Raw genomic sequence first — 16,669 nt, 5'->3', positions numbered from 1 at the left:
CAGGGCCTATAGCAGCTCCCCGTCTCTTTCTAAAATTTAACGTGAGGAGAGGCCTCCTGGAAGAATCTCCCCAAGCTTGCTCCTTCTTTCTACCTGTTTCTCCTCCCGCCCCAGTGTGTGTCAGGCGGTCTGTACTCTCTTCTCCGTGGCATATGTGTGTGTTTTCAGTAAATCCCCGGAGTGCGGCAGGCTCATGGTTAATTAGAGAGCGGATAGGACGGACTGACAGAGGCTGATCACCCAGATGTGGTCGGATCTTAATCCAACACAGCGACTGACCCCCCTCCGCCTCCTTCCCTCTCATAATCATGCATGCATGACAACTCTCACATAAGCATACAAGAAGGTACACAGACACACGCACACACACACCCCCACACACACATCCTCCAGAGTGTCCTTTGGTAAAGGTGAGGCGATCATGAGTCCTCCCCTCCTCAGACTCGTGTCCCTCTGACTGCCCCAGCATGCCGCCTGCCCGCTGCGCCTTCAGACACTCTTAACGCCGTTTGTCACGCTGCATTCTTCCCTGACAAGAATTAGAAATGTCATCACGTAGAGAAACAACAGCAGGATTATTAAGGCTTTAGGGAGGAATTTGGACAAATAGACCATTCCCGTCTCATAGCCTCATCAGAAGCCGAGCTGAGACAAATGAGGAGGACGTCGATAGTGTTGTGTGCCTGACGGTGTTTTTGGACTTGTAAATGAGAGCTACAGTTTCTCGTGTCGGGTTCAGTCTTTGAAGTGCGCTCTCTTTCACAATGTTGAAGCCACATTTGTTCACATAACTTGGGCTGAGACACTACTGGTGATAATTAAATGTTTACAATTCATGGATGTGCGCATGCATGCATTTATAGAGTGGTCGGAGCCACGTATGGAGCAGAAACAGGCACACAAGGTATAATTCAGCCTTAAATCAGCGCTGTTTGTGTGTCTGTTGGCTGCGGCATGCTAAGATGCAGGAAGTACTCTTTTCTTAGAGCGGGCAACAATAATAATTATAAGAGATGTCTTCAGAAACAATCAGTCACAATGACAGGTAATTAATTTGGCCAAGCAACAGTGCCCTGCAGTCATTTGTGAGTGCAGTCACAGTTAATCACCTCTCAATGACAATACCCCTGTATTGTTTTGCCTTCCCTCTGCCATACACAGAGTGATAATTTTCCTCCGTCCCCTATACGGCCCACCATGACAAGCGGGGAAGGCACGCTCGGCATTTAATATGCCATACATTGTCTATTGAGGGAAAAACAATTACTGTAAAGCAACAATCGATACGGCATTATCCTTTCCATGTAGCCATACTTGAAGATTCAATTATTATGGACAAAATGACATTGTTATTTCTGGCTCACTCAAAGAGGAAGCAGACAGCTTTGATTCCATCTAAACAGTTATTTCAACACAACTCTGCGGGCGCTATCTGCACTGGCTACCATGTACGCACGGCGGGGGGGCTCAGATAAGTTTATGTGTGAGATTAAAGAAGGAAGTGACATAAAAGTATTATCTTAATTAAGCTTTTGCTGTTGAAGTATCACTTGCCAGGGGAGGGGAGGGGGGTGTGTGTATGCTGTTACATGTGATTGTCAGTCCACGTGCCGCCTCTCCACACAGGGGGAGAGCTGATGGTCATTTACTGCAGGTCACACACTGACTGGGGGAAGTAACTCACTCACTTTCATTGTCAGTTAATCTGTTGAACCCATTCACTATTCCGTCTATAAAACGTCATAAAAAGGTGAGAGATGCCCGTTACAATTTCCAAGGTGATGTCTTCAAATTGCTGTTGCTGTAAGATGAACCGTGGCTTGAAACATACAGTCAAAATAACACATTCCTGATCCAACTTCCATGGGATATACCCGGCTGAATACATGAATGAAAAACACGGAGACGCACGTGAGTCATAACAAATGGAGAGCACGTTGGGTTTATCCGGCGGTCCCCGCGAGTCAAATTGCCCTTAAAACGTGACTGTCTTTGGTTTCTGCCCGCCCCCCCCGTGTTTAACACCTATAAACAAAGATAGAGACAGGGGTAAAGGTCATGTTTACAAGCCAAATGACAAAGTATGAAAAGAACTGATAGCTCCACCTGAGATCGGGCGGTGTTGCTCTAGGGAGTGTAATGACAGACGAGATTGTTCGGCTCTTTCAAGGATGCACAAGATTTTTTTCTTTCTCCATGACGAGACATACCAAGGATGAACGGATGACAAATAGGCTTTCATCATGTGATAAAAAAACATTCCACACAGATATACATGTCCTGTGACAGCTCCGTAATAACTGATGGTTGCCTGCCTTAACCAGGTGTTTTCCTGTCTTGGCGTACCTCGCCCAGGGGGAAGACCGTCCCCTCTCACTGAAACACACACACACACACACACACACACACACACACACACACACACACACACACACACACACGTTGTCAAAGGCATTCTGGCTCTGAACATTTCCTTTTGTTGTGGAGTCGGAGGCAACAGACAGTTTTACAGTACAAGCAGAAACTGTGCTGAGCAGCAGCGGCACTGGAGGTGCCTGCCGGAGTCAATGTGAATTTTTAAACCAGTGCTAAACATGACACATTTACGATTTCTCAGGCAAGAAATCACAACCGCACTGAAGGCTGTGTACAGAGGAGGTCTCCCTTTTTCCCCGTCTATTTGTCTCCCCCTTGCCTCCTTTTCCTCCCCTCGCGCGACTTTTTATTCCTTCTGCTGTCTGTGTGGGCGCTCTGAGGGTGCTGCTGGAGGGAGTCCAAGAGGACACAGTGTGAAATGAACACAGCCCTGACCTCCCAGGCACCCCCGACACAGCCAATCAGATCACCTCTCCCCGACACACACAGCATTGTAATTGGTCGCTGGGTGGGAAACACGGTCAGCGGGGATTAAAATGGCGGGAAAAAAAAGGGGAGGGGAGGGGAGGGGGAGCAAGGGAGTGGTGCTACGGCTCCTCTGTGCACTTTAACCGACCCTTAGCCCAGGACAGGACAGGAAATCTCCAGAACAAAAGCTAGCTGTCATCTCCGCCTGACAGGCTCGCTCTGAACAAAGCGTCTCTCAGCTGACTGGCAAACCGACCAATCCTTGAGGGAGGTCGCCTGTTGTAATCTGCTTCAGTCTCACATTCCAGACGTCTCTGGTGAGCGAGGCGAAAAAAGAGCGCGCCCCGGACCCTCAAACAGGAAATGAGCCCGAATGTCGCTCCTTTCCCTGGGAGGGGACCTCAGCTGTGGCATGTATAAATACAAACATACCCATGAGCTGACACACACACTCTCTCTCTCACACACACACACACACACAGAAGCAAAAACACATGAATGCACCCAAAAAATGAGCTCTCCGTTTCCTCTTTTCTCCTTCTTTTAACACGTAGGTATGGAAGTGCACACGCCCTTCTCCCAGACATCACTGCTCACAGCTGCATGCCCCCGGCCTTTCGCTATCTCCAGCCCAAAACCAGACTCACATCAGCCACATTCCAAAGCCTCCCAAGGCCCCAGGGGCAGCTTCACAGCTGGGCGTCGAGTTTGGCTGTTCCCTGCCTCCCTGGCTCGACTTTCACCATCACCATCCCCTCCTCTACCCGCCCAAAAACAGCACATATCCTTCTTTCATCCCTGCATCAAATCATATCTGGAGAAGAAACCCTCCCGCTCATTCACAGTTTACAGTTTACATGACGAGGTTAGACAGAGAGTGGCCGAAGGCCACAGTGGCGGCGCATCAAGATGACAAAGCGCTGCCGCAATGTTTAATGAGTTCTTTCATATTTGGCTCTTATCGGGTATCGTTTTTATTCTCTCGTAGCAGCAGGCTCTTATAAGGTGTGTCATGTTGTTGGTAAAAAGACATGTCAGCAAACAGGCTACACAATCTAATAACTCCATCTGCGGCTGTGAGGCTATCTGGTTGCCAGCGAAGAGCAACAGCAGTCGATACATGAAACCGATCTCATAATGCAATAAATAAAGGTAGGAGACAAGTTGCTACACAGAAGCAGATCCTGAAAGAGAGGAGACTTCTCTCACTCAGTTTTCCTTCCTTTTCATGCCAGCTCATTAAGAAGGTGGATGCCCTCATTTACCTGACCATCCATCAAAGGTGAGAGTGAGCTGACTCATATGATAGTATGGTCTAATTAAACATCAGCATTAGAATGTACTGAATGTTCCTGCAGCGACTCTAAGATCCAGATGTATAGGGTGAGAAAGAACAACTTGGGCTGGATTTAAGATTAGATAAGAGACAAAATGAAACATTATTCATTCTGTGAGAAATTACTACATTTTGTGAACTCCACTGGTTTTGACTACAGACATTGCTATCATGTTTTTATTCTACTTCATCTAGTTATGTTTTTTGATCATATGTTCGTGTTTGTTCTTGTTTTGTGATGTTAATTATGTCTCTTCTTGACATCCGGTCTTTGTATTGTATCACATAACTAAAAAATCAATGATTTTGTCCATGACAATCACTCAAAATGTCCCTTGACTGCACATTTTGTCCCTGAAGTCACAGAGTTGAATGGAGGAATAACATGAGTGAGGACTGAACCACTGAGGAATGTGCAGATCTGCATTTTGGAGAAAAGTGAGCCTTAGGGACACACCATGGTCTGTCCTTCTTGTCCATGAAGGTTCTTTCTGGCTCCAATATATATATATATATATATATATATATATATATATATATATATATATATATATATATATATATATATATATATATATATATATATATATATAGCAGCCAATTGGAGGGAAATGCTGAATCCACACACCTGACACACGAAGCAGAATACCCCCAACTGACAACACATTTGCATGTTTCTACACCTGTTCCTGTGTTTGTGAGTGTATCAGCTTTCATGTAAGTGTGTGCCTGCAGATAGTTAAGGCCAGGCTCTGTTTCATCATCTCAGTAAATGCCACTCAGTATATCAGTCTAACTGCACGCATCTCGGGCCATTTCCATATCTGCAATAGAAAAATATCTCCCATCCCATGTCCCGGAGGAGCCACTCCTCCACTTCGCTTAGAAGGCCCAGATAACATACATGTGTCTGCACAAATGTGCAACACACACACACACACACACACACACACACACACACACACACACACACACACACACACACACACACACACACAGTATCTCTGATGAGCTGACACAGAAAACTAGATTTATTAAGGGGAGGGAGAAAGGCAGAGATGCAGAATGTGTGTGGGGGGGTTTGGAATGTCGGCGACGGACACTGGTTGTTGTGGACAGGAACACACACACAAGAAAGCGCAACGCCCCCCGCACTCGCAGCCACAAAGTGCATCACTCTCCTCTTAGAGTCCTGTTTATTTCAGACCTGTGACACAAAAGCCACGGCGGCATGTGGGCTTATCTCTGCACATCCCTTGAAATGCAGCGCAGCCCCCAAAGAGCTCCCCGGCACTCCACATGCCACTTTCAATTAGTTCCACAAAGAGACTCTTCCTCCACCAAAAGAAAGATGGGAGCTCATTACTGAATTCCTCTCACTCTCCGCTTTGAAATATAGATCAGGAGGGCTATGTCTGGCTGCTGGGTCCCTGGATGTGCCACTTGCCGGCCGTGCCACACACCAGTCCAAAGCAGATGAGCGCGGAGTGCCGTCTCATGGATTAACCACTGCTCAGGTTTAACATCCCCTGCAGCTTACCCTCTATCTCCCCATTAGCCCTCCGCCTACCCCTCCTTCCCCCGGTCTATCTCCTCTCCCCACTAAACAGGCTCCCTGAAGCCACAGCTCTCAGCACTAAAACCCACAAATGGGAAAATACCAGTTCTAATAATCTGATGAGAGCACAAGAGAGAAGCAGCGGAGGAGATGTGGATATCATATCGCACAGCGGTGCTATAATAGTAAGCGTAGACACAGAGGCAGGTGCTGATAAGGCAATGCAAATTCATTCAGGTATTCTAATGACACTAAAGCTTAGCCATGCTGCAAAGGTGGGCCTCTGTGGAAATCAGCTGTTGTATAGGAGTTCATTAAGGTTAGGTCTGACACGTTGAAAATCCAGAGGTTGAACGGTGCTCAGTGATAACAAATACGACATGACTGCTAATAAAGCCAAATGTGAATAATTCAGAGTGGTGGCACACAGTAACACAGCTGTCATAAAACATGGAAACTGAGATTAAACAGCCAGTGGGAATCTATTTCCTATAACGGCCGGAGTGGGAAGCATAATAGCCACCACGAGGCAGCGTGGCTAGTTAATGATTTCCCCTCAGGACTGAAAAACAGCACGTTCCCCAACATCTAGCTGTTTACCTTTTGACTGATAATCTCATTAACTGCACGCAGGCCTCCACGCTGCTGCGCCACATTCACAACCGTGCACCCACATGCAAGCCGCCGTGACATCTTCATCTGAAGACGTCGTGTCTCTACCTTCAGTTACCTTCAATGCCACCAGATCGGCTATGAAGCAGGCGGTTAATTAGGGGATATTGGCTGAAAGGAGACGATGACCATCGGGGATCGTGTGTGGGGGGGGAACATGACCTGATGACACTTTTTGTTTTGCACTCTCCAAGTTGGAGACCTACTCCTCCCGCCGCAATGTAAGGACAACACTGACGGAGTTTTAAGTGAAGCAAAAGAGGGACGGAGGGAGGGGTGGACGTGCGAGAGGTAGGAAGGGAGGAGTAGGTGGCTGTAATGGCAGAGAGAAGAGAGAAGAGGAGTACAGGGTCCTGATACTCTCTCTGATTCACTCTCTATGCAAATCACAACAATCACAGGAAATGCCTGGGCCTTGGCTCCGGCTAATTGCCACGGCAATAACAAAGGGGGGCTTCCTTTGAGCGGAGAAGCAAATTAAACATTAGTTTAGAGTTTTCTTGGAGACCAAGGGATGTTATAATTACCCAGAAACCAACACATCAGCACTTTGCACGCCACGCGTCCCACTCTCGCAGGCTGGCAGAGGAAAACAAATGTATCTCATATTCTGGGAGAGAGGCGTTTGGGGGGGGTGGGGGTTGGAAAGGTGGGTGGAAGGAGAGGAGTACCAGGAGGGAGATGGAGCAGGGGGTGTGGGGGGAGAGAAGATGGTGAAGGGCATGGAGAGGGATGAGAGCAGAAAGCAGGGGATGGGGGAGGACAGAGATGGAGAGAGACGCGGGGGCATAATGAGGGGAAAGGAGGTGGAGAATGATAGCCCATCTCTCCAAACCACTCCATGCTGGTAGCGAGGCATCAAAATGTACACCCACCATTAGCATTCTGACCCCACCCCTCTCCTCTGGCCTTCTTCCCCCGCTCATTATCATCAGGAATGGCGCACGGGACGCAGGAAACACAAACCGAGCTCATTTCCCATAACATGTTAGCCTAAATGTCACGCCGGCGATGAAATGAAGAGCACAGAACGAATGGCGCCGGGCAAAATGTGTGTGCTCGTTTGGTCGTCTGCGCCGCCTCGGCCACCTAAGGGTTAAGTCTGCAAGCACTTTATTAATGTGGGTCGGTGCAGCGGAGCATGTTGCAGGCGAAACAAACAAGGCTGGATCTGGCTGAGATATGCAACCATGGAAACTTCAGGAGACGTCCTTGGATCTCCTTCCCTCCGGGAGGGGGGGGTGGGCAGAATCGCTGCCCCAGTCGGCAGGGCCGACGCTGGGCCTTGAGCGATGCGATGTGTCCTGGATGGCTGGTTCTGTGTTTGATCTATGTCTGAGGGCGGTGGCTGAGCCTGACACAGTCACCCGGTCTGTCTAACCTAAATGTTCACTCAGAAGGCCCTGTCGCTCCCCGCAGCCAGACCCTGCCCTCTATCTGTCTGTCTGCACGTCTGTTTGTCTCCTTCTCACCAATCAGCTGTCTTCGCAGCTCTAGCGTCCATCTATACTGTCTGCTCGACTCTTTGTAGGTCAGCGCCAGAACCGTATGGATGCATGATCTCACACGAGCCGCTGACCATGCCCTGGAAATCTAATCATCCGGCACAGTTGGATGTTTGTTTGAGCTTGTACACACAGATGTGCATACAGGAGCGCAAACAGCCAGCCATGTACACAAACAAAAGGAGTCCCACCAAGCTATGACTTCTTTTTTTTTGTAAAGCAGAGCCCGGCTTTTATGTGCTTTTGTTAGTATTTGTGCACGAAAGGCACAAACACACAAGGCAAACCCCTCTCTCGCTCTAAACACCCATAAACACACACACACACACACACACACACACACACACACACACACACACCCAGATCCCTCTACGTCAGAGAGCCAAACTCATAAAACACTCACTCCCTAATTGGCGTGTAGTAATTTTGCTCGCTCCCATAATAAAAGAAACTTTTTCTCTACCCCAATTACTTCTCCATGTTTATGTAATGGGGCTTGTTATTTCCTGACTTTTAATATCCCCCTCTCATATAACCATAAGCTACGTGAATAACAGCATTAATAGTCCACAGGTCCTCAAGGATTTGTTACTTCGAGGGAAATCAGGGCCGCAGTGATAGCCACGTTTTGCAAGCAATCCGGAGCGGTGACATCAGTTAATTACATAAATCGGAGCGGGATCGGACTGGCCGTGAGAGAGATTATGACATGGGGGGGGCTGGAGACCGAACGGCTAGAGGGACGCAACCCAGTGTTTTTCCGACACCAGCGTTTAAGGGGAAAGGAGGAATTACATCACTGTATGTTGGGGTTATATAAAACTCTAGACCTTCTGGAAGACTCAAACCCCCTCTGAGAGAAACATTCAGAAGGATACGACTCCTGAGGAGAGACGGGGGAAGAGCTCGCGAGCAATCAGGAGAAGCGGAGCGAGGATGCGAAAGAAGGAAAGTGCAAACCAGGAATAAACACAACACCGACACCCATGTGGCAAGAAAAAAAAAAAAAGAGAGAGAGAGAGACCTGCTACAGAGCCAGCACTAGAGGGGGCGTGGGATCTCCGGCGCCTCATCAGTAGGCCTAAAGTCTATCCCAGAAACCCATAGGGGAGATCAAAGCCTGTGTGATCCAGTGGCTGTTATATCACCCCCCAGCCTGCAGCTCTCCCACTGCGGGGCCTCCTGTTACGGCAACGCAGGCAGCACAGGGAAGAGAGAGCGAGAGAGAGGGAACACAAAACCCTGACCCGGTCCTGTCTATGCATGTGCAACCTTCATGGGCTTCTTCAGCAAGGACTCAAACCCCCCCGCACAACCGCATTTACATTCCACTTTGCATTCTATTAATTTCCATTTGACCACACTTGCATGTTTTTGCAGGCAACATGAATAGTCATGAGCGGAACATGCGCTCGCAAAAAAAAAAAAAAAAAAAAAAACTGACAGCAAACAGTCTCGAGAAGGAAAACGGGTTGAATCTTTTCATTTTCACTGTCACCATTCCCAGTGAATGTTTGTGTTTTAATTCAACAGACCGGTCAATTATGAAAAAGCGAAAGCTGCAGATTCCTGCTGTACCCCCTCCTTTTTGTTCACCCTGCTACAAAACTCCAATTTGAAATCGGCGCTACCTCCCTCCCACCTTCCCTCCATGACATGAGGAGGGGGGAGAAGGAGACAGGCACAATTTTCTTCCCTCAGCGGAAAGGCATCTCAACAGGCCCGCTATTGAACGCATCCACCGGGGGAGGGACTGGGTCAATGCAACAGAGAGCAGGGGACCATTTTGGACCACTTAACTATAATCAGTAAATGCACCCAGGTCGCAATTAGTGCAGGGCCACCCTGAGAGTGTTCGTTTTGCTCACAGCTCCGTCTGTGTTTTATTCTGCTCCACAGGAACCTTGTAATGCAAATAGCGCTCATCACTCCCAGCTTAACAACGGGAGAGGAGGCGGGAGGTGCGCTGGAGCACGCTGCTGTCCTTACTCGGTGGCTGTTCAGACAAATACAGTTGCTTTCCTGTGTTTTTAGGCAGAAATATTCTAGAAACCCTCACATATTCTTACTGTCTTCTGCCTCGGCAGCCAAGTGTCTATAAAAGAAACCATTCGAAACTGGGCTCATGTGGTGAGAGGGGACTGAGGGTCATCATCTGTTGTTTGCAGGCTCAACATTCGGGATGGATGATTTGCTCTGGTCCAGGGTCAGCTGTCTGCAGTATATCTAAAAGTGTTGTTGTGACTTGCTCAGTTGCCTACAGCTTTACAAAAGCAGCTCCTCAGAAGGGGCTTCCTTACATGAATCAGGACTAGTTTGCGGCAGAGAAAGAGACGCTTTTTAAGAGCTGAAAAACAAATGTGACAGGTAGCCGAGCATCTCCTCAACTCATTTATGATTCACTGCGCTTAGTCATCCATTCTCCTCTCTCTCTCTCTCTCTCTCTCTCTCTCTCCCCCCCCCCCCGTTCCTGGGAAGAAAAGGCAAACAAAACAGACAGACGGACAAACAAACAAACACACAGACAGACAGAGGGGCCTTTTTTAACCGATACTGGCATTTCTGTGCAGAACAGGTGCTACAGTTATGATTGATTTGAGCTGCAGTGTGCGCCGAAGATTCAAAGAGAGGACTTGGGCACAAAGACAGTCGCGCGAGTTCAAGGAGTCTGTTAAACCCTCTCCTCCTGCGAGCTTGCCTTTGACTGACTTCGAGAGCGGAGTTAACTCTGTCAGCAGCACGGGTGTCTGTGAGGCGTGCGGGTGCAGACTTTCGACTGTGGGACACCTGTAAGCCAACACAAAGGAAGGCACAGCAGAGTATCTGACCTCTTTTTGCCTCAACCACCTGTTTACTGTGCTGAACGGGAAAAAAAAGAATGGCACCCTTATTTACACTTTTTCCACGACGGCACATATTCTGTGCATGAGTATACTAAAAGATTAAGGATGGATAATTTATTCACAGTCTACCTTCCTGTTGCGAAAACATGGAAGCTCTCCGCCCTTACGGCCAGCTGAGAGGGACGGGGCTTTGCGATTCCTATATGGCTTCTGCATGTGATGATTGAAATGCCAGGCAGATTTGCGCGAGGGACAGAGGTCAGGATAAGGGAAATGGGGAGAGGAAGGGAGGGATGGGCAGACGCAGGAGGACATCGGAGAGAGAGAGGCGAGTCGGGGAGCGTGGGGTTCAGGGAGGATGACGGTGGATGGAAAGATGTAAAAACGAGGGGGGACAGGGGACGAGGGGACGGGACAGATCGCTCATGAAAGCTGCCTGCTGTTTTCTCAGCTGTTCTTCTCGGCGCCCTGAGAAGTGTTGCGTTCAAGGCCAGAAACACTGACAAGCACATACACCGAGTGTGAATGGTGAAGGGTCACGCCATAGAAACTCATCTCGTAGCCTCATTTTCACCCTATTGTGACACTCTGAACAACAGGGTTGGTTCGGGACCTTGTGCTCCTCCAGCACATGTGTGTTATGTGTGTCAAGAGCTTGGCACACGTGTTGAGCCAAGAGGGAAGAGGAGGAGAATGGCCTTCTCGGGGGTGGCTTCTCGACGTCTGTTTCAGCATTCAAAACCTGCTTCAAAAACTGGGGAAGATGGGAGCGCACTTAACAGCATCGCTCACAGCAAAGTCATGCCAAAGACTTTAATAAGAAATTAGAGACCTACTCTGGAGTTATCAGAGAAGAAAGTGTCTCTGCAAGGAGAGCTGTGAGTCAAAGCCAATAATAATAACAGTGTCATGGGTAAAATCTATACTTCTCTCTGTGCTGAGAGAGAGCCCAATTGCACAATGCACACAGCTGGTAACAGGCTGCAGATGAAAGCCAATTTGGTTTCTTTGTGTAACTGAGAGCTTCAGTTGGACCACAGGTCCCTGTGGAACAAAGACCGAGAGAAGCGAGGGAGAAAGAGGAAGAGAGAGGCAGAGGGAACGAGATAGTGAAAGGGATGAGAAGTGGAGCTGGGCAGAGAGCGAGAGAGAAAGAGAGTGAGAGAGAGGGGGGGGAGGGAGAAAGACAGGGCGTCCTGGCCCACCTGGGCAAACAATAGCAGTGAGATGAGAGTGTGGCTCAAGGGCCCTCCCTGTCCCTAAAGTACACAGCTGTCGGTCGGGCAGGCAGGCGGATCAAAAACAGCCCCGGTCTAGTTCAGGTGTTGCACCTTCAGAGGCAAAAAAACGGACAATTTTGGAACGAGAGCCTTGGTTGCCATGGCAACGGCCGCAACAGAGAGACTCTTTTTAGATTCCATGTGAAACGATGCGTGCTAATGTTCCTCATTCATCGCGACAACAACAACAAAAAAAAAAAAAAGAGAGAAAGAGAGAGAGAGAAAGGATCCGCACACACTTTGAGGACGCTTTATTTAAGGCGCTGGCGTTAAATGCATTTCCTGCTCGAGCGAGAGCGTTGTGCTGCGGTTTGTTTGTGTGCTGAAAGCAGCTTGTGCAGGATCCAGGGTTGCGTGTTAATGGACTTGTGTAATATGTCTATAATGAGCATGCTGAGCCTTGATTTCTGTTCAGTGGAATATGTACAAAAAAAAAAAAAAACCTTCTGTATCCACTTTCTTGTGAACCTTAGTTGCTCTTAATTAGTGCGTGAAGTGAAAAGAGGAGTGTTGCTGAATGAGACTCTGCTTCAAGGATGGCATGTATGTTGAGTCTGCTCGCAGCCAGTGTGTATATGTAAATGCCATCATAAATAGACCCAGAGAGGAGGGGTGGGGTGGGGTGGCTGGGGTGTTTCATGTAATTGCTTTTCGCGGGAGATGAGATCCGGAGCGCACGGCACCTCCTCCTGCCTCAGCCGTCCTGTCCGTTGAGGTTTAAGTTTGCAGACACTCCTTCACCTTCAGAGAACAACAACTGTGTTTGTTTTAAAGAGGAGCCATCTGTTTGATGATATATAGATCCTGGCAGTAATGAAAGACTGTTGCTGCCTCCCCGACGCGCCTGCTGTGTTTAAAGGGGAGATGTGAGTTATGTCCAGTTCACGCTGATAACACACACTGACATACTGTGTTCTCTCAGCTCAGCGATGGCAAGTCCAGGGAACACCTGATGCCACGCTGCACATGTCTACGATATATATATGTGTGTGTGTGTGTGTGTGTGTGTGTGTGGGTGTGCAAAAACATTCCCAAGGCACTGTTAATCAGTCCCATCGTGCAGGGCCGTTAGGAGGCGTGAGGACGCAATCAGGTTGTGTGTAGTGGGACAGGACACAACCTCTGTGTTTAATCACGCACACGCAGACACGCCAAACTGCCTCATACGGTCGAGCAGCTACTGTTCTTATTCATAGAGATTAATTTGCCTTTTGTTTCTTTTTCTCCTTCTCCTCTTCTTTATTCTGCTTTTCCTTCTTTGTTTAATCTACAATCTGACTAGAACATTTTTCTTCATTTTTTTTTCTGTTGTTTCCCCTGCAGGGCTGATATATAGCGCCTTAATGCTCTTTGGTGCCTCACAGCTTGTGCACCCAACAACCAGCTGAACTCAACAGACAATCCGACGCTCCTCGCTCATAAAACACTAGGATTAGTCTTCAAAGCTCGGTGGCCGAGCGCACTGGAGAAGTTCATTAGTTTGTGTTGCTCTTATTTCTTACCACAATGCAGCAATGGGGCAGCTTGAATACAGCAATACAGACATTTTTTTTCCTCCTTTAGCTGCAGCGGTGATAAAGGGAGGTGTTTGCCCAGAAGTCGGCTAAAACACCCTTTGGATGCTGCCCTATTCCTAATGCTTACCCTTTTAATATTTAACCGGGATCCAATACAGGAGTAATTATTTTCCCAAACAAATTACGCCTCGGGCCCAAACCGACGCAATCTGATACACCATGGCGATACATTCTCTGTCACAAGGCGCTATTAGTCATTTTAAATTATTTATCAAGCTTGGGTGAAATAGGATTTGCTTCACACCCGCTTTATGACGAGCACACTGCTCGAGAGGAGAATCTTATATTCCAAAAAGGCAATTTTTATCAAGAGCCTCCGTGGCTCATCCTCCCCCAGAGACGTCCATATGTGAGGAATTCGCCGAGACACAAGGTCAATAAAAGAATGATGATGCTGACGTACGTTCTGAGGAAGCAGCCTTTTCTTGCGTATTCGAAACTAGTTTGCTTTGTAAGATGATAAAGCACAGCTCCATCTGATCCTGTTTGTTGATAAATGTTAGGTCATGAACTTCCCTTACCCTTTTGCTGTTTTGTTGACCCCTGCATGGTAAAATAAAAAAAAAAAAAGAAGAAAATAATCCTGTACTGTTTATCTTCAGACCGTTTTTGTTGCTGCCATCATTCAGTATTTGCCTCCCAACTAAAGCGGAGCATCTTTTTAAAAATTATTTTACTGATCCTATCTGGAACTGACAACCATAAATGTTAGCACAGAGTGGCGTTAATAATTGGAATCTGTAAGTCACACGGCGATACTGCTTTATGACTTCACGGGTGCCGCTGAAAATAGCTTGGTGAGCTAAGAACAGAGCCTCGTTCAACTCAGCCATCTGCAATGAGAAACAGCAACATTTTTATAGAGCGACAACTGTCACCATGAATATGAGCTATGTTTAACTGGGCTGTCGAGCGTCTTCTGTCAAACGCGACGAACACGTTTGAAAAGGGAAGGGACATAAAAGCAGAGCAGGCTAATGTGCTAGAATGGCAGAGAGACGAGGGAAAATCAAGTTATTGTGTGGAGCCAGGGACGATGCCGAAAGAAGAGTGAGAGAGATGGGGGGGGGGGGAGATCATCAAAGCCTCTTTTGCTCTCCATACAGGGGCCCCAGCTGGCTGGCTGAGCGACGGAGAGCTCTGCCCACTTGCCTGCCACAAATTAGCCAAACTATTTACCCTTGTATATGCACATTAGCAAATTCCTTCAATTGAGAAAACAAATGCATCTGTTTTGTTCTGTTGAAAACTTCATGGGAGCCTGCATGGGCCTCTGCACACCAGGCATTCTCTGTCACAGTGGCAGTCGGTCTGAGCGCACTCGCGCGCACACACACACACACACACACACACACACACACACACACACACACACACACACACACACACACACACACATATAGCCAGCATGAAGCCAATTGCAGGTCCCTGCCGGGCCTCCCCAATCCCCCCCCAATCCTCTCCCCAGCTGGACAGCTATAGCTTGGATCAGCCTGTCCCTCCTGCCCGCTCTCTGACTGTTGCTGTTTTTCTCGGACTTTATAACTCTCCCCCTCCGTAATTGGACGTCTGAATTTCATCAATACCCTCATGACCTGCCCAAAAATACGGAAATTCAGGGTCCCAAAATGAACATTTCTCTCTATTTTTTTTCTTCCTTTCCAGCAAGTCTCCATTGCCCTTGCTGCATATTTTCCATCCTGGTGTTAGCTTTTAAATATTCATGTAAGTGGATGGAAGAGGTGAGGAGGGGTGAGGGGAAGGTGAGGGGAGGTGGGAAAGAACAAGAAGCGAGGAGGGCGGGAAGGAACCGAGGCAGCACACAGAGGTGGGGGCTGCCCCCCTCTCTGGAGCTCCCTGCGGAGGGATGGCGGGCATACAGGAATGGTGGAGGGCGAGTGGGGGGGGGGATCAGCAGGATGCCTCATGATTTATTTAGACCTGGGGGCACCTGTGCCAGTCAGCCGCTGATGGCAGCCATCACCCTGCCAACCTACTGGTGCCTGAACCAAGAAAATAAAAGACAAACCCGTGGCAAGCGGGGAAATTAAAATACGACTACCGCTGTGAGAAATTTCACCTGTCCAGTCAATGATTTTCAGACTCAAGTGAGGAGAAAATTCCATTGTACAGTCGAGTCTGGACATTTTAATGACCTCCCAGTTTATGATTCTCCAAGTCAGCCTGCAGCAACTCCACAAAAACCTGTACAGTGGAAACGAGTTCCTACTCGTGTGCTGCTGCCAGCGTTGGCTAACCAGCCCGAAAGCTAAGGTGAGGAGAAATCCTATGTTTCAAATAACCCAATCAATACAGAGCAGACAGATTGCAGCCTTAGTGAGCTTAAGTGGGCGGCTCGCTGCGTTTTATCAAGGCGGCTTAATTTCCGTCAGCTTAATATCCTGGGAAATGTATGGAAATTGAACTCAGAGGGAGAACAAAGACGAGTAGCCGGCATGAAACAATGTGGTGGAACTCAGAAACCTCTGTCTTATCGTGCAGCACAAACACACACAGACACACACACCTGGAAGGCCTGTCAGAGTGTAATGATGACTGTGTTCATCAGCGGGGTGGCTCAGTTGACTTTTTCCTTAAGATTTCAATAATTCCCCTTCATTATTTGCCAAAGTGACTGTGGAAGGTTGGTATATGTTTCCACGCATATGCTTGACTATGGTGGTTAATTAGCTTAGCTGCTACATGTCTCCTGCTTGCTTTGTGGAGACACATGGAAGAGCTGCCCGGAGGCAAATTATAAATGAGAAACAGGTTATTAGGATTCTGTCATGCATACTAAGGTGTTACAACTGTCATAAAAAGCCCAGCAGTGATACAGGGAGCAGTAATTATCATTTTAGGGGCCCTTCTTGTAGACCTCCTGATAACAGGCAATGATTTCAGCATCTACAGTCAACAACAACAGGATGGCCCCGGCCCCGGGTGGCCGAGAGCAACAGTGAAACCAACCAGAAAGTCAGCACAAAAGTAACAACATGCCACAGCACCCAGTCAGGCTAATGTAAGCTCATCTGCATTAGTAATAATCTGCCA

At 48.0% G+C, this 16,669-nt stretch overlaps 1 protein-coding gene across 6 annotated transcripts in view; it reads right to left on the bottom strand.

Annotated features, from left to right (window-relative positions):
• Positions 1-16,669, bottom strand: part of hipk2 (homeodomain interacting protein kinase 2) — a 73,924-nt gene that overhangs the window by 33,368 nt on the left and 23,887 nt on the right. The gene's annotated exons all lie outside the window — the stretch shown is intronic.

Source organism: Acanthopagrus latus, chromosome 8, assembly GCF_904848185.1.
Source record: "Acanthopagrus latus isolate v.2019 chromosome 8, fAcaLat1.1, whole genome shotgun sequence".
Lineage (NCBI taxonomy): Eukaryota > Metazoa > Chordata > Actinopteri > Spariformes > Sparidae > Acanthopagrus > Acanthopagrus latus.
The sequence above is the reverse complement of the archived record's forward strand: the minus strand, read 5'-3'. Positions and strand labels throughout refer to the sequence as shown.